An 18,410-nucleotide genomic window follows, 5' to 3' on the forward strand; every position below is an offset into this window, starting at 1 on the left:
AAAGCGAGCCCATAGAGTTTATGATACCCTTTCTCAGCACCACACTTATTTCGGATCATTTCCCTGTTTTTCAACACATACTTCTGTTATAGATTACTATTTTATCATCAAATGAGGGTTTGTTTATGCAGCTGTATGTATGGATTTTTTTTTGCCTTTTTTTTGGCATTGGCTTTTGCCATACATCCAACATTGTCTATGTATACAGCCAGCATCGTCTAGAATATCACTCACTCTCCATTCTTACTTATAAATACATTCGCTTCACACATTCATCCCACCACTATATACAACTATTTACATAAACTACAACTAATGAATGGATCAGTACTCTGTGCTCCTGCCATCCTTATAGCTTAACCGAAATTAAAATCACGTAATCCTTCTGTAATCATTTTCTTGCATTCATTCTAATCGGCTATAACTTTTAAATACATTCATATTTCATTGCTAGCTCTGCTATAGATTTAAGCACACAGATGTTGGTGGAGAATATTATGTCTTCGTAGCGAAATGCTTCATCTAATTACACCTGTAACTATACGTCGTCAAACATTCGTTTCCTTTCCACCACATAACGTGGACATATCAATATTATATGTTTGAAATCCTCCTCCACATTGCAATCTACGCAACGATGAGAGGACCTTTTGTTGATCCTGTGAAGATACGATCCGCACACCGCGTAGTTTGCTCTCAGCCTGCTTATTGTCGTAACAACCCATTTATTAGTGACAGTTCCCTTAAACCATGGTTGTCCAGGTAACTGATCTGCCATAGTTTTATAGAATCTCCCTTTATTACCATTACTGTAATCTGTCTGCCATTTTTGTAGTGCTGCTTTTGCAATTATACACTTGATATCGATGTGTGGTAATTTATAATTAGCCATTTCCCCACTATTTGTGCCTTCCTTTGCAAGTTTGTCAACAATTTCATTTTCTTTTATACCACAATATATAGATCAGTAACTAGGAAGTCTCCAGTCTCGAGTTTTCAGTATGATTGAAAAATTAAAATCTATCGATGATTTTATCCATCTTAGCAGGCACGTTTTTTTATCCCTGACTGGTTTCGAACTTTGATCCAACATCAAAAGCTGATTAATCAGTTTGGTGCAGAGTATTTGATATCAACTAAAAGTTTCCAAGTAAAATTGTGTGTGTGTGAATGAGATGGTCCAAAACGGTCAGAGACACAGCAGGACATGTGTGTAACGTTGGATGAAATCAGCGATATTACCCATCATCGCGGACCAAACCACATTTCCAACTTAATAAGCAGTTTCTGTCTCTTACTTTGTGATGTATGTTTGTGTTTGTGTTTACAAAAATCTAAAAAAAAGAAATACCTCCGGAGGATGGAACTTTGTTTTTCGATTTCGCCTGAGCAGGAAACCCGACTGTTTCTTGCTACAATTTCTTGCTGTTGCTTGTTTAAGGATTACAATTCCTTAAATGGAAGTACAAAATGGTAGATTTTTTCCAGAAATATTCTATCGATTTCTCTTCAATTTATCCAGCAGGCATTGCACTTATTTTGGCCCACAACATTTATTCGAAACCTTTTAGAATCTTTTTCCCTAGGAAGATGACTAAGAGGAACTCTATGAGGTTTTTTTTTTACCCACAAGCGAGTGGGTAAACCCATAATGTACTACTTAAGTAGTTTGCCCGGCTAGTTCTAATTAGCAAAGGCAAGGGAGGTTCACTCCCCTCGTCATTCCGTCCGCTATGCATGCTGGATACGGTAGGGAAGCTCTTTGAAAAACTTATTAAGCTAAGGCTTACGGAAGAAATTTGGGAAGCAGGCGGTCTATCACCCAGGCAGTATGGCTTTAGACCAGCTAGGTCTACATTGCAAGCAGTAGAGGAGGTTGTAAAGGCGGTTCAAAGAGCAGAAAGTCGAAGTCAACGTACGCGGAAGATAGTTTTGCTAGTCACGCTAGATGTCAAGAACGCGTTTAATTCCCTCAAGTGGTCCGACGCCCTGCAGGCATTGGAGAGGAATTTCCATATTTCGCCATATTTATTAAGGGTTCTCGACGACTACTTCAGAGATAGGTCGCTAGTCTATCAAACAGAGGCAGGTCCTAAAATCATGACTGTCACTGCGGGAGTTGCGCAGGGGTCGATTCTAGGCCCCGATATCTGGAACGTCACTTACGACGGATTACTGCGGTTAGAAATGCCTGAAGATACGGAATTAATCGCTTACGCTGATGATGTTGCAGCGCTGATATCGGTGCGTAATTTAGAAAAAGCGCAAACTAAGTTACACCAGGTTATGCGAAGAGTGAATGGTTGGATGGTGGAACATGGACTGGAGTTAGCTTTGGCTAAGACGGAGGTCGTCATATTGACAAAGAGAAGGATTAACCCGTGCATCCCGTTCTATGTTGGTAGGGAAGTGGTGTCTTCGGCTAGAGCGGTTAAGTACTTGGGTGTAACCATGGACGTTAAGCTCAGCTTTGGAAGACATATCCAAGAGGCTGCCGATAAAGCTGCGAGTGCAGTAGCGCGCCTGTCAAGGTTGATGACTAACGTGCGAGGTCCCAGGGCGAGTACTCGCAAAATATTGATGAGTGTTTCCCACTCTGTGATGTTGTACGGCGCAGAGATTTGGGCAAGAGCCTTGCGAAAGAAAATGTATAGAAAAAGGCTCGCGCGGGTGCAGAGACTCGGCGCACTCCGGATTGCCTCTGCTTACCGCACCGTGTCGGAGCCGGCCGTCTTGGTAATAGCCGGGGTTATACCTATAGCCCTCCTAGCTCAGGAGCGTGCAAGAATCTATGCTAGACGGGGCGAGAATAATCGCGTGGATATAGCTAGGGAAGAGCGAGAGCGTACCATGGCAGCGTGGCAGGAAGAGTGGGATGCGGAGCACCGAGGCCGCTGGACCGCTATCTTAATTCCAAACATCAAAAGCTGGGTTGGTAGAAGCCATGGTGAGGTAAATTATCCCTTGACCCAAGTCCTTTCTGGACACGGATTCTTCAGAGATTATCTGAAAAAGGTAGGTAAAGAAGAGGTATCGGCCTGCTTGTATTGCCAAGCTCCACGCGACGATGCTCGGCACACGGTTTTTGAATGTGAAAGGTGGGCTCGACCCAGAAGTAACCTTGAGCAGGAGGTCGGGGAACTGGTGCCTGGAAGATTTGTCCAGACTCTGTTGAGCAGTCGAAACAACTGGACAAAGGTTACTTCCTTTGTCCGGGAGATAATGTTAACCAAACGTGCAGAGGTGAATATGGGAGAAGGGGGCCGTTAGGGCTAGGTTAAGGAGCCTAGCCTGATGCAGTGCTGAGAAAGCGAATCCAGGCTAGGCTCAGGTGTATGGGGGGGGTTTTTAGCCGGTAGGCATATTTATATGGAGTCCGGCCTATTGATGTGCGTAAGTAGCATTTCCCCCCTCTGTAAAAAAAAAAAAAAAAAAAAAAAAAAAAAAACTACTTAAGTAATATCTTAGGTACTGTGTCTTATTTATATTTTAGAAGACACAATTTTTTTTACTGAAGTTCTGAGTTTAATGGAAATTCCCTAAGAGGAATTTTCACTTTACTGAAAAAGTTTTTCTTTTTCACTTTTTATGTGATTCTAGAACAAAATATTTGCCGAGAAGATATGGCCAATGTTGAATTCTCAAAATAATACGCATATTCCCTTATAAAAAGTTTCAAGAAATTTAGATTTGATTCTTTCCGATCATTTCTAAGTGGTATTTGCATTAGTAATGATTATATTTACATTTCGAAATATTATTGATAACAGAGAAGTTAATAAATATAAAAGCGAAAATCAATCATCTGCACGATTACAAAAAACGTATTATCTGCACATATCTCTTGTTAACTTAATTTCATGTAAATGGAGAACTGCACTTCTGCTTCATTTTTCCATGCATTGTTTAAATAAATTAACTTTATTAACAGCCACTGTTGGAAATGGCAGCGTGAGTTTTTCTGCATGCGGAATTTATCCATACGATCCTCGAAAATTTCCAGAACATGCTTGTACCATTTCTGACAATATGAAAGAAAATTTGAATGACAACCAAGAAGTTAACGCACCTCTGGCAATAGCTTCAACAAGCAGCAGCGGTGCCATCACTTCTTTTGATAGAAATTAGTCCTATCCCCAGACTTCAGAAAACCAAGCAAACTCGAAGAAAGAAACAAACTGCTGAAGTCCTTACGACGGTGGAGAAACGGGAGGCATTGAGAAGAAAGGCTACTCTGCCGACAAAAAAAAAAGAGGGAAAAGTACAGCAGAAAAAGAAAAGGAAGGACAGTTCATCTTCAGCATCCTCCGCTCTCGATAATTTGGTAATGACCAGTGGTGAGAGTGACATTGAAGAGAAGGACAATGATTTTTGTATTGAGTGTAAAGGATATTTTTATGATAGGAAGGGCGCAAAATGCGATTGGCTTCAATGCATAACATGCAAGAGATGGCTACATGAAATTTGCAGCAAAGACAATTTGCATTGCAAAAAATGTTAAAAATTAAACAAAAAATGTCTTTTGTTCGGTGTTCCTTCCCCTCAGTGTTTAATGAGAATATTTTGCTGTTTACCTAACATTAAATTTGTAATTTTTTCTTTCACAATTTATATCTTAAGATACTGTTGCACCTTCCCCCACATCAACTAGCATCTTCCCCACATGATGGGGGAAGATGCCAGTTTTGTCAAATTTCATTCAAATGCGTTTTTAACGGTTTTGCATTTAATCAAATATACTCATATATATATATATATATATATATATATATATATATATATGTGTGTGTGTGTGTGTGTGTGTGTGTGTGTGTGTGTGTGTAATTAAAAAATAAAAAAGCAACCAGGGCGTTGATACATTCGGTATTTTTTATTCCGTTCCTACAGAACGGAAATAAGTGTTAAGTGTGGCATCTTCACCCACTTACCTTATTTATGTAAATAGATCATAATATTAACTGAACTTGTATTAACTTTGGTTGTCACTAATTTGGAAATATGTTACTGAAGTCAGATTTATTATTTTTCCTATTTTTCTGCAGACTTCAGACTTGAAGTATTTATTTCTTTTGTTCTACTTTATTTGCTTGCGAACAACTATCTAAGAGATAAGGTTTGTGTTTGGTTTACTCCCTCATTCCATTGGGTTTTACTTATTTAGTTATTCTTAATTTTTCTCATGTTGATTTAGATTTTTTTGATTCTTTTGACCAAATCCTTTGTAACAAACTTATTTGTTTAGCAGAAATAATTAATAGTATTTAAGCTATATTATTTGGGCTTAAGATGGTTCTGCTTTACAAATTCATATAACTTAAAGTAATTGGGTAAATGTGCAATGAAGATTTGCTGTCTGTTCTAACAAGGAACTTGCCATAGATAATGTGTTTATCCTTCTACCAGTAGTTGGCATTCCCCTAGGACTCTCTCTTTGGGAATTGCTTTAGGAAAGGGCGTCTCTTCGGAAGTAATCTACCCAAGGGAGGATGAGAAATAACCCCACTTTCTCATTCTCTCTCCGCATTTGATCCCTTTTCTTGCAGTCCCTTCAGGCAATAATTGGCCGCGAAATAAGAACCTCCTTACCAATTCGCCCCAATTTAACAGATTACAATTACAACTCACGTCTGTAATAGACCCGACGGTATTACACAAAGACAATGAACGAAGCCCCAGTCACCATCTTCGTGTCCTTTCTCTACTTCCTGTGACTCACCGTCTACACATTTAGCCCCAATCTTTATCTAATCAAATAATTTCAAGAAAATTGTTCTCCACGTAGATTTACCAAAGAAATTGTATTGCTACTTATCTGATTTTTACAATTTATCACTTTTTATGAGGTATGTTTTCGTAACAAACGTTGTTAAAATTGTGCGGTAGGACAATAGTATAAGGATTGATCGTCAAAAACCGCATGAAAAAGTGAAATGTTGGAAACACCCAATGTAGACTATTCTTTCCCCTTTTATTATAAAAAATTAGTTATTTATTTAACAAGTGTGGAAAGTAGTACTTTTCCTCACACGAGGCACGGTTTGCACGCACGAGCGAGCGAAGCGAGGCGAGTGCAAGTGCAAATTGCCGAGTGTGAGGAAAATACTTTACACTCGAGTTAAATATTATATTTTTTCTGCAACCATTAGGGTTATTAACTAAAAAGAAAAAACAAACAGGAATCACTAGAATCCATTTTAAATTTCTATAAGGTAACACTATAACCTTTGTATCTTTACTCGACGGCCTTTACTCGACAACCTCATCCTCAGTGACAGCATGGCTTCCATTCTGGTAGATCGACGATCACTAATTTGTTACTATTTGAGGACTATCTGCGGAGAGCCTTAGTTACTGCCAAGCAGGTCGTTGCTGTATATCTCGATTTCGCCAAAGCTTTTGATCGTGTCAGTCATTCCAAACTAATTCAGAAACTATCCCATTGTGGAATTCATGGATCACTACTGGCCTGGTTTTACTCCTACCTCACCGCAAGACATCAATCTGTTAAATACAAATCACTAATGTCAGAAGAATTTCTTGTATCATCTGGTGTACCTCAAGGTTCTACTCTTGGCCCTTTTTTATTCAAAATTTTTATCAATGATATATCTACCTGTCTCCTCAATTCAGTAAACTTTCTGCTTTTTGCTGACGATTTAAAGATTTATACTGCCATTAACTCTGCGGATGACTTTCTCCTCCTCCAAAACTCTCTTCATAGACTCAGTGTTTGGTGTGATGAAAATGATATGAGCCTAAACATCTCTAAATGTAAGGTAGTATCCTATCATCGTAGTCGGACGTGTACAAACTTCGATTATTCTCTTCATGCTTCAACTCTAAGTAGATCTAATGTAGTGAAGGACCTTGGTGTTACGTTCTGTGCTAACCTTTCATTCAACCTCCACATGAACTCCATAGTCACAAAGGCAAATAAAATGCTTGTAAAGTACTAATTATCGTAAGTTCAGTTATTTTCCAAGAGTTGCGGATCAAGTTAATCATCTACCCGCTGATTTTGATATATTCAACACCAACATGATCGAGTTGAAAAATTTGTTAAATAACTGATTTTGCGGTGATTGGTACTGGGGAAAACTTACCGGTTATTTGTGATATTATTAAGATTTATTAATTGAGTAAAGTTTCTATTTTTAAAGTATATTTTATAGTACATATTTTGAAGTATTTTTTATCTATTAAGTAAATTATGTGTATATATTATTTCTATTTTATTTTTATTTCTATTCTACGATATATATATGTATAAATGTATGATATATGTATATTCTATAATTATTATATATTGAGTTATTATTAAATGTTATTTTAAATTATATTTCTTTGTAACTGGGTGATTGCCCGTCTTGTGAATAAATAAATAAATAAATAACTGTTATAATTAAAAATATCTAATTATTTATTAAAATATTATTTTTATTTCTATATTCCTTTCAATTGTTATTTTAATATTCGTTTTTTAATTATTTAAATAAAATAAATTTAAATAAGCTTATTAAAGTTTTACAGAAAATATTTAATTTCAAAACTTCTTATATCAAGGAAGCACAATAAAGTTTTTTCACTCACTAGTGAGGAAAGTGACACGAATGGGAATTTTTCCCCACTAGTGAGGTAAAGTTGGGCACTACACAGCTGATTTTAATTGAGTAATGAGAACATTCCTACATGGTTGCACAAAATAATACTTTTTCAAATTTTCTTTCAAATAAGAGTACTTTTTTGCAACAACAGAGGACAAATAAATTTTGAGGTAAACGTTGCCTAAAATGGACAAAACGGCATTACCTGAAATTGTTCTTGTTATTGCCATTGTTACCTTTTTTTATAAACAACGTAGCCTAAATTCAAGAACCAATTTTCATGAATAAAATGTCATTTGATTCGAAATTTCATGTACGTGTGTCTTTTGAGGACTTGACATGCTTCAACAGGAGAGTTTTCCTCACTTATGCATGCATTATTAATAGGGTTATTCTTTCTAGAAGGTAGAAGAAAGCATTTGAAATTTTTAGGATTTTTCATTTTGAAATTTTTGTAGAAATAAACGTTTTTGAAGTTCCTTGAGTCAGAAAAAGAGGTTTTTATAGGATAGCTGAACTTTGCGAATATGTGCCAGTATGAGAAAAATAACTTACATGATCACTGACACGACTTTCTCTGTCTGTAATTTTCAAGGTAAATTTATTTTTTAGTCTGAATTTAAAAGAAAAATAAAATAATTTTGAAGGTAAGGCATTTTTCTGATGCGATGATTCTTTGATCCGCGGTCAAGGGTTCGCCGTTAAACTGAATTTCAATAAACTTTATAATAATAAAAAAAAAACAATAAAAAAATTATTTGGTTTTCGCCTCACATATTTATGCAAAAAGACTTACAGTTACCTTGTAAAAACAAACATGGAAATGGATAGATACGAGTATATATATTTTTTTCATGTTTACAATATTCAAATTTGATTGGAGGTCGAAACAGATAAATGATACACGTTTCCAACATTGAACCAGAGAAATTCCTTTAGGATTAGCATCCATCCCAATAACCTCCGAATACTGTTACTAATAGCAAAAAACATCATTCCATGCTAAATCTTTTTTTAATTTTCTTGTATAATTTTATATTGCGTGTGAACCTAGTTTACATTAATAAACTTAAGTTTGAATTGTGAAAAATAATTGGCTCTTATATTCGAAATATATTATATTCTATTAATGAAGTAGTTAAGGCACTGATAAAAACAATAGGGTCTTTGAAAATCACGAGTCACGACCAACTTATGGGAATTAAATAGAATATTTTTTCAGAACCACGTTTTCAGGGGTCGTTTTTTTAATGGTTTTAGCCTTAGTTTTAGTTGTATAGTTCCTCTTCAAAACTATTTAGAGTTTAGTGGCAATACGACTTTTTGGCTTTGCGCAGTTTTGAGAGAAGCCTAACGATAAAATAGTAAATTTTAACCCAGATCTAAGTTAAATTTGGCCAATACTCTGTCAGCTCGCTTTAAAAAAATCAGAAATTGTGACGTCAGCAGCTTCTCACTTTTCTTTAAATTCAAGGCGAACTCATCGAATAATTTCAAGTCTGATTTAAGAGTCTAAAAAGAGAAGGCGGTGAATGCCCTTAGCCCTACACTTTAATCATTATATCTAACTATATTTTCATTAACAATATTGATGTTTTAAATCACTTGCAATTTGAGTTTTGTGAGTGATTATTAATAATTTTAACGAATCTTATATTTACTTCTTTTTGTCCCAAAAGAAAAGTGTATTCTTAAAAGCAATTTGCTTTGTTATGTTCAAAAAAGATTGAAAGGAGAAAAGCAAAACCTATGATGAAGTAATTTAATGTCATAAGACTGATGTTTTTAAAACAATCAGCGAGCTAATTTCTTTTTCTGCAAATAATTAATGGGATAAAAAAAACCCCAAAAATATAAAATACTCTTTTATTTATTTAGTAATTTACAATCTGTACAAATGAGAGATATGATGGACTGGTGCGGGAAGAGCAGGAGGAGAGAAACTGCCCAACGGTAGCACTCTCTTTAGGAGAATAAAATACTAATTTTTCAAGCATTAATATAATTCATATCATTTCTTTGTTCGTGTTTTATTATTATTTTACTTTTCATTATTATTTTTGTAAATAAAAACAAAGGAGGTTTTTACTATAAGAGACTAGAAGAGGTTTGAGTGGATTCCAACAGGAAGGAAGTCTGGAGAGGGTCTTAAGAAGAAAAATAATTAAAGTGGAAGCAACCTAGCGTAATATCCACAAAGTCCGGGAATAAAAGAGGAGAACAAAGCGAGTAAGAAGGAGTTTTTAATCTTTTGCAAGCTTCAAGTTGCGCTACAAGTGAGTAAGAAGAGTTTGGTACTATGGAGGTTGGTAAACTGTGCCAGCGCCACAGGGAGAGCATTGTTGGAACTAATAAGGAAGATCGGCAGCACAGGCTGGCTGGCTGGCTGGTTAGAAGACAGAGAGGTCTAATGATTACCACAAAGTCTGGCCAACTTGTTCGTCAAATTGATTAAGTTGGCTGTAAAGGAGTTGCTGCTTAACAGGGATATGTAATTAGGCACACCTTTGACGCCATTATTAGGCGCACCTCTCTGCTACGCCATTGCAAAATTTGATACTTATCACAGTGCCAGTTACTTCCTGTGCCGCAGCTGTAACTTTTTTTATACTTAACATTTATTTATACTAATTATAAACAGATTTTATTTATTTAATAATTTATTAGAAATTCGGGGCAATCACCTTATTTCAACATATAGAAGAAAAATGAAACGTATTGTTTGTACTGCGTCGTGATCTCAGTAGTGAAACACTAGCTTCTCGACCAAAATAACCAAAAATACTTGTAGGCGCGCGAATACGCCTACACCCAGATGCGGGGGCTAGTAAATACGCGCGATAGGTGCCCAAAGGGGTGCTGTAAGAAATAATATTAAACAAGGACAATGAAAGAATGAATAAGTGTAGAAAAGAAAAGAGGAAGGTACTTACCCTCTGGTGCAAGAAGCGGTGTGCGTGAGGTATGTTGACCAGACGCCTGAGAAGCGATGAGAGGGAAAGGAAGCTGTGGAGCGGAAGCGTGTGTATATGTTTGTGTGAGTGTGTGTGCGTTGAACTCTGAGAAAGGTAGGCAATATTTGGGCTTAGGCCCCAAAGAGGCGTAATGGAAATGGATAGCGGGATAAGAGTGAAGAGGAATAGTGCAATAAGTGCACCAGATGCAGATGAGGGACGGGTAATAGTGCAATCAATGCACTAGATGAGGATGACGGAAAGATAATAGTGCAATAGATGCACTAGATGCGGATGAATATGCGTGAAGCGATCATTTGGAGATGCGGATGATGCGAACTGCTAGGTGTCAGCGGAAGTGAAGCGTAGCGGGCTGAGATGCTGTAAAGCGTGATTAGCAGAAAAGCGTCTGAAGCAAGCCTAGCTGCAAACTGACAATTTAGTTATAAGGCAAAAAGAAATAGCAAGATGGAAATTAGCGAAGATGCGTACGTTAGTACGCGCGCGGGCGAGGGGCTGTCCCACGTGAAGCGGAAGCTAGCCAAACTGGCCGAGGGTCCCCGGCCACGACCGAACAATACTTCTGAAAACAAATCGAGAAAGTGAAGGAAACCGTTGTTTGGAAAATTCCAATTTAGAATTAATTACAACTCCTTAGTAGTGGAAACCCTCAGGTTGAATTGATTTTTTGTTTAGTATGAATTACAACTTTTGAGAAATGAAAAATCCAAGTTATACTTAACCTATTGTACATTTGATTAAAACAAACTTCTTAATAGTATAGATTTTAGGCGAACTTTTCGGCTGTTTTCCAGAGATTAAAAATTGTAATTAAAAAAAAAAGCATTATTAACACCCGCATTTTAAGGCCATATTTTTTTCTAACATTATACAAATTGAAGAACCGTAAAATACACTAAGAATTAGAATTAGAAAGCAGGACGGGATGTCCCAGGGCACCGCAGCCACAAGAGGCTTATTGTGCCAGCCCCCTTTTTGGATCTAGTAGACGAATTCTCCCCTAAATTGCACTAAAATAACCAACCTTAGTCTCCCTTAATGAATTGCCCTTAAGCAACTTCTCATAAAACAATTATTCTCATAAAATTTATAGAACTTCCTGTGTGTAACACATAAGAAGTTTAGAGAACATCGTGGAAGCCGTTTTTTTGGTCAGGAAAGTGACGGTACTGCGGCACTTTTATTTGAGGAACTTTCCCCAAAATGGAATTTCAGCAATGAATATAAACTTCTTAACCTCTTGCGCTATTAATTAATCAGCAAAAATGTGTGCCCATCCCACTGCTATCAATATAGCATTGACTACTTGTAAAGGTGTAACATTTTGTCCCATAACTTCAATCGTTGATTTCTCTATTCCGGAAATTCTCGAGAAATGCCATACTTTATTGGTTCAATTTTCCACACCCAAACAGTTCCATCTTCTTCGTCTAAAATTCTAGATTTTTTTCCGAAATGAACGAACAATATCGCTAGATTCACTACCAGTCTCCTCATCCTCGCTTTCTTTTTGAGAGTGATCGAATAATATCACTACCTTCACTATCATTACCCATTTTAGAGACCTGAATAAGGATAATAATTACTAAAAATAACAATGAAACTATTATTGTACTGACCAGGTTTTAATTTATTATACCGTTATAAATCTAATATGTACAACTAAATAAAAAAAGGCAGTTCTGTGTAATTGCACTAATTTCACATTTGAATAACGGTGTTTAGTTAAGAGTTAAGTACAGTGTTACCAACTCGAAAAATAATAAAATGTAGTAAGTAGTACAGTATCGCAGAAAATTTAGTAGACGTGCGATGCACGTTGTTTTCAGTATAGGAGAAAATGATCAAAGACGTACATTGCACGCCAAAATAGCACAAGAGGTTAAACAGCAACAAAAGTAACATAAGAGTTCTTATCTATGAAGTGACACTAATTGGAAAAGTGTAGCGACGTTTCTGGCCCAAAAAGTGCCATTAATTTTCTTGAAGAATGTTTCAAATAAAAATTGTAAAGCTACGCATGTGTAATACGTGACCGTTTTTAAAAGAACAATATATGAGCCATTACGAGAAAATATTATAAAAATAGGGGAAAATCAGTTAATTGTTACTTCTGATTAAGGGATTTTTATGGAGAATCATTGTGATCTTTCACTGAGGCTGTATGAGGTACCCGAACATAATATAAATTTTGGATTTCTATTTTTCGTTTTTAAGTTAAAGATTTGACATATACCATTTTCTTGAAACCACTTTTTCGAACTTAAAGAATCTCAAAAAAGATATTTCTGGCACAAACTTGACATCAAAAGTTAGACACCATCTCTATACGTTCTTTACTTAATAGTACAAAAAAATCTGTATCTATCACAAAATTGCATAATATTTAACCTAGGTAATTTGGGTAATGTAAGTAATTAGGGGTATGTTGGGAATTCGGAGAATATAGGTAAACATTTGCAAGTGGCTCTCTAATCTTAAAAACTCGAAACGCTTGCTTAGCTCTTGCACAAGAAACACTTGCAAAATGGGAGGTGGCCAAAGTCAAGAAGTAATATAATTAATGTGACAATTTGTTTTTATTAAAATAATTACTTTACTTAATATTAAAGCTGGAGCTAGTCAGTTTCCTATTGCGGGTGCTACAACTAAGGTGATACAAGTTCCTTCAAGTTTTCTCCGAACTTCTAGCTCCTATTTGGAGCTTTAATCTTGGTATTTATTAATGAAAGAAAGTTTATGTGGGTAGATTAAAATAAAAGGAGTGTGGCTTTACATACGATGGTAATACTTATAGAATTAATTATGAATTAAACATTAATGAGGTGAGATCAAAATAGCATTTAATCAAAGAGGAAAAGATATCCCTTACGTTAAAGCAACTCACTAACTACATTCTGTTAATAACAAAAGTTAACCGAGTGCATTATGTGTAAAAGATGTGAGAAAATGGTTAAATTATTTCGTTAGACAAGTGTGAGGTTGGAGCTAGAAATAAGTTTGTCATTAATTACGACTGAAGAATGATTACGAGTAACTCACTTGAAGAATGCTGTGAAATCCTTTTCTTTTCTAGCGGTGAATTCTACATTGTGAATGCCTCCTCTTGGTTGTAGTTGCTTTACACCGTTCTTGAATGTGAAAATCTCGTTCCTCACAGTCGTAAGCACGATCTGACAATCGTAAGAACATTGCCAATTCTGCCCCCACTTAATAGTTAAGCTTATCCCTATTATTCTGTTCAACCTACTTCTCCAACAAATATCCCAAAGATCTTTTAACTCATACCACAGCCTTTCAATTATTACTTTCTATGAGAAGTGCACGGGTGATTTAAGCTGCCATCTGCCCATCTCAATTTAGGTCTTCCACTCTATACATCCCTTGCAGTGTTTCATCATCTAGAAGTTTGGTTTTGCTGCATTCTTGCCAAATGTCCAACCCCGCAAAGTCTACTTAATTTAGAATTAAATAGATCATGGAAATTAAATTATTCTATTTAATATTAATTTACAACATTCTTCTCTCTACACAGGCACTTGGCTTATTATTCGCCTTCAAGCTTGATCCTCATTGATCTTAAAGAGTGCGTATATTTCTAAATTTGGTAAGAGGAGCTCGGTACTTTTTTTGGGTTTTGTTTTAATAATGTTTAGCATTCAGTACTGCGCGCCAGGACAGGTCACATTAGCGTCCTATACTTAATTATTTACGTATATGGTTTTGGACAGATTCCAGCTCATCAGATTTAAGTAGAGATGTTTTAAGATGGACTGACGTAGACTAGTTCATCTCTTATCCAATCCTAATTCCCTGACAGATTTCTCCAAATGTCATTATGTATTGGTCATCACCTGTAAAGATTTAGCAATTAGCGCTCCACTTTAAACGTGTTCTCTATCACAACTTCTTTGCATTCGAAGTCCCGATACAAAACAACTTAACCGGCTTAAACAGGCCAGAAGATGAGGAATAATTAATATGATTTACCAGCTAAAGAGCATTTTTAATAGTTTCCTTTCTTCACTATAGGTGAATTAGTTATTAATTATTAGTTATAACCCCTTTTAAATAAAATTTATTGGGAAGATATTAGGTAAGAGGTAAGAGTACTGAATTCTTATATGAAGATCCCAGATTCGAATCTAGCTGCTTAACCTTAGATGTTCTTTTTCTAGGCGTCTTTCACTGCTTAATGTACATTGAAGGACATTGTAACGAGACAACTCGGTCCGGAGGCAAGGCAGTGTATTATTGACCTCGATGTTTGAATAATCAAGGAATAAGCCTATTTATTTGTAGAGGTAGGAAAAGAAAAAAAAAGGTTCGAAATTATTATTAGCTTGCATAAGCGTTTAAGGCGATGGCTCAGGTACGAGAAGGAAGACAGTTAAGAAGATAAGTCAGACAAAGATAGCTAACCAGCGATTGCGCTCTCTCTCACTGGTCACTTGGACGGGGCTACGCATCTTCGGAGTACTTAGTTCATCATTTTCGTAAACCATTTAGTTATTTCTTAATGTGATTTGTATTGTGTTAATACTAGTTACTAACATTAATTAATGTTAATTAATGCTAATTAATTATTAATAATATAAAGCCATTTTATATTATTTCTACTTGCCCTTCCTACCATCGTTCTTATTAATATAAGTACATCCGCTCAGTGTTTAATCAAGCTATTTAATGCTTCTGATTGTATCTTCATCAACGTAATTGCAACATCATTCCCAGCGTTATAGATATAATTAGAAATTAAAGTTATTTATTAGAAACGATTCAACATTTTTTATACATTCATGTTGATAGAAGATTATACTTAATGTAATATGAAAAACTGTTTGTCGAGGAAGTGCGATTTACAATATTATTTATATTAAAGTAAGGATGGTATCTGCTATATTTCTTTTTGTTGCTTGGCTGATGAAGAAGGCCTACTACAGCAACATGTTCGCCATGTAGCCTCACAGCTTCCAGGGTTTGGCTGCATGCATTATTCTATGTACGACAGTATTTTCTCGTGACTCCTTGTGCTTCCAGCTCCATGTAGGGCCACTAGACATGTGACACCTCATAAATACAGATAGAGGGCTGTTCCTCCAGCTAGCGCCAGTTATTTATCTAATTTTGGAGTAAAATACACCCAGCGAGTTCTCTCGACTTGTCGCACTGTCACACCCAGCCACTCCTACACCCAATAAATATTGGAACTTACTTCTTTGCCTTTTCCTGTCCTCTATATAGGAATGCTAACCTCCTACACAGTCTCTGGTTCGCTGTAAAATATAACTTTCTCTTCAAGTTGTTTTATTAAATTTATTAAATGAAAATTTAAATTGTTTCCCTAAATTAACCATAACATTTAACTGAATTTTAGAATTTTACTTTAGTATAACACATATTGTGCTCAGACTCTGCTCTCCTCAATCCCCCTTAAAAATCAAAAATTTCAAAATATTCGTGATTATAAAATTACCTCTCGGTGATTTGAGTTCGAATCTACCATCCGTCCCTTAGAGTTTCTATTAAGAGCTTCTTAAAGCATTGGAAAGTGCTGTAACTGAGAGCGCTTCCGAAGGCTGGCAGTGACCTGAAAAAAATCAGATGTTGACGCTTCTTCAAAATAATAATAGTAGCACACTCCTGGCGCTTCATGCTACTCATTACAACAATATTTTGCTCCATCTATATACAGCTCATCAAACGTTGCAAAAGATCTAGACAACACAACTGTAATCCTATCCTTAAAGAGTATATTGATGATGATACATTTTTGCGTTACAAATATTAGCATATAATATAATAGTATACTCCAAAAAAAGAGATTTAAATTTTGCTATCAAAATTATTGGTCCCTGCACTAATTTAAATATCAAATAATCTGCTTGAATTGTAAATAAGAGCCTTTATAATCAGTATTTGAACAAACAAAAGGTTCATGGATGTATAAATGATGTTGAGTTTCTCCAATCGCGAGCTTCTACCAATACCTAATTTTGTAGTACAATAAAATGGAGCATTTAATTATAAGCACCTAGCTTTCATTATTAACTAGTTAGCTGAAGTAGGATGCTGTTTCATTCAAGCATTAAACTTATCGAACCCATTGATTTAGACGTTCTACATCTACTCTTGCAGCCTGAATTTCCCCTTCTCATTATGTGCCCCATTTATGGTATAATTTAGGTGTAGGCTGAGAGTTTTTTTTTTTTTTTAATGATAAATAAAACGATGAAATGATAGTTTTATAAATCTACATTAGTCATCAATGATATGGCAGTTATAAACATATTTGGATTAAATCAATTTTAAGTTATTGTACATGAAAAAAGTTAGATGGAAATTTACATATTTTAAAAATTCATATTCGTATTTAATTAGTTTTCGACTTTGGACGTGTAATGCGTCCAACCTCCTCCCAGACTTTAGGGGTTTCAATTAGAAAATTAGAACACCTGGTCGACACTTTAAAACCTTTTTCTCTTACATAAAAACCCTTGACTAATAATTAACTAATTAACGTAAATTGTAAATATGTAACTTATCTAATAATACACGTAAATTGTAAATATGTAACTCAACTAATAATACACGTAAATTGTAAATATGTAAATTAACTAAAAAGGATAAAAAACAACTACTAAAACAGGAGTTCCCCCTTATCGCCCGTCGCCCTGCCAACCGGGACCAGAGAGTGGCACCCCAAAGACCATAGACAGATTTGGCTTACCCGCCGCCAGCACATGCAGCTTGACCATTCCTCGCCAAAATCTTCTCTGATATTGTCAGGGTTTTTCGCACTCAGCACCAGCCACTCCGTTCGGTCACACTCACTGTTCTGTTTTTCTTTCCTTCCTTTCTCTCATACTATCACTCACACAGACTCACATTGACACACCCTACACAACACACACACACCACTCTCTAGGCCCCCACCATTCCGTCGGCAGCGCGCACAATGCTCCCATCAACTTCCTGACTATGCATTCTAAGACTACCTTATCGGCCTCGTGTTACATTCTCTATGTATAGCAATTTAATTCTAAAAGAAAATATAATTACAATTCACCAAAACCACAATTCCGTCCCCTACAGACGCTTTAGTTTGACCTTAAAAAGAGATCTCAGGAGGGATAAGCGGTGAAACAAGTAATTATGTTAATTCTTCCTCCTTTCTTATGCAAAACTACTAATGCTATTGTTTGTAGCCTTCCAATCTTATACGACTAATAATATTCCTCTTTTTTTCAATTTATTTAGAAATTTACAATGCGTATAAATATGTAAAATAATTAAATAAGAAGTATTTAAGATGAACTGGTGTGTGAAAGACAGGAGGAGAGAAACTACACCAACGGTAGCACTCTTTATAGGATATCGATATTAATTTATGAAGATCACCTCAAGGAAGTCGCGGGGCCATTGTCGGAGGGAGGATTGTCAAAGTTGGTGAGAAACAATATGAGAGGATTAGAGCAAATAGTGGGAGCAGCATGGAACTTTTGATGGCGAGTTGGTGTACGAATGGGATGTTGAGGTCGTTGAGAAGAGTCACGTAGAAAGGAGCGTCAACTATCTGTCGAAGTAGTTTTGACTGAAATTTCTGTTCAGTCCGTATGTTTGTAGGTTTGTCCGAACACCACAGCTACAGTCCGTAAGTCTACATAGATTTGAGAATAGTGTTGTATATTAAGCGTTTGAGTTCTATGGGCAATTTGGAGCGTCATCCAAGTAGTCTGTAAACATGTTTCGCACGCTTTGTCATTGCTTGTCTCTTAAAGGTGTGTGTATTCCACGTGAGTCGTTTGTCTATGAAGAGCCGCCCAAGGTA

The 18,410-nt window shown here is 36.0% G+C and overlaps 1 protein-coding gene and 1 long non-coding RNA gene across 3 annotated transcripts in view; one reads left to right on the forward strand and one right to left on the reverse strand.

Annotated features, from left to right (window-relative positions):
* Toll-6 (Toll-like receptor 6) overlaps nt 1-18,410 on the forward strand; it is a 493,343-nt gene that overhangs the window by 450,818 nt on the left and 24,115 nt on the right. The window lies entirely within an intron of this gene.
* On the reverse strand, nt 13,006-17,966 carry LOC141459731 (uncharacterized). Of its 2 annotated transcripts, none has more exons than XR_012461607.1 (3): nt 17,310-17,966; nt 16,056-16,169; nt 13,006-14,433 (listed from the first exon to the last, which is right to left on the reverse strand). It is a non-coding gene; the product is annotated as an uncharacterized lncRNA (long non-coding RNA). The 2 variants fall into 2 exon arrangements; XR_012461606.1 differs by lacking the exon at nt 13,006-14,433 and adding an exon at nt 14,455-15,855.

This window comes from Rhodnius prolixus, unplaced genomic scaffold (assembly GCF_049639745.1).
Source record: "Rhodnius prolixus isolate KJV_2025 unplaced genomic scaffold, Rpr scaffold_1, whole genome shotgun sequence".
NCBI lineage: Eukaryota > Metazoa > Arthropoda > Insecta > Hemiptera > Reduviidae > Rhodnius > Rhodnius prolixus.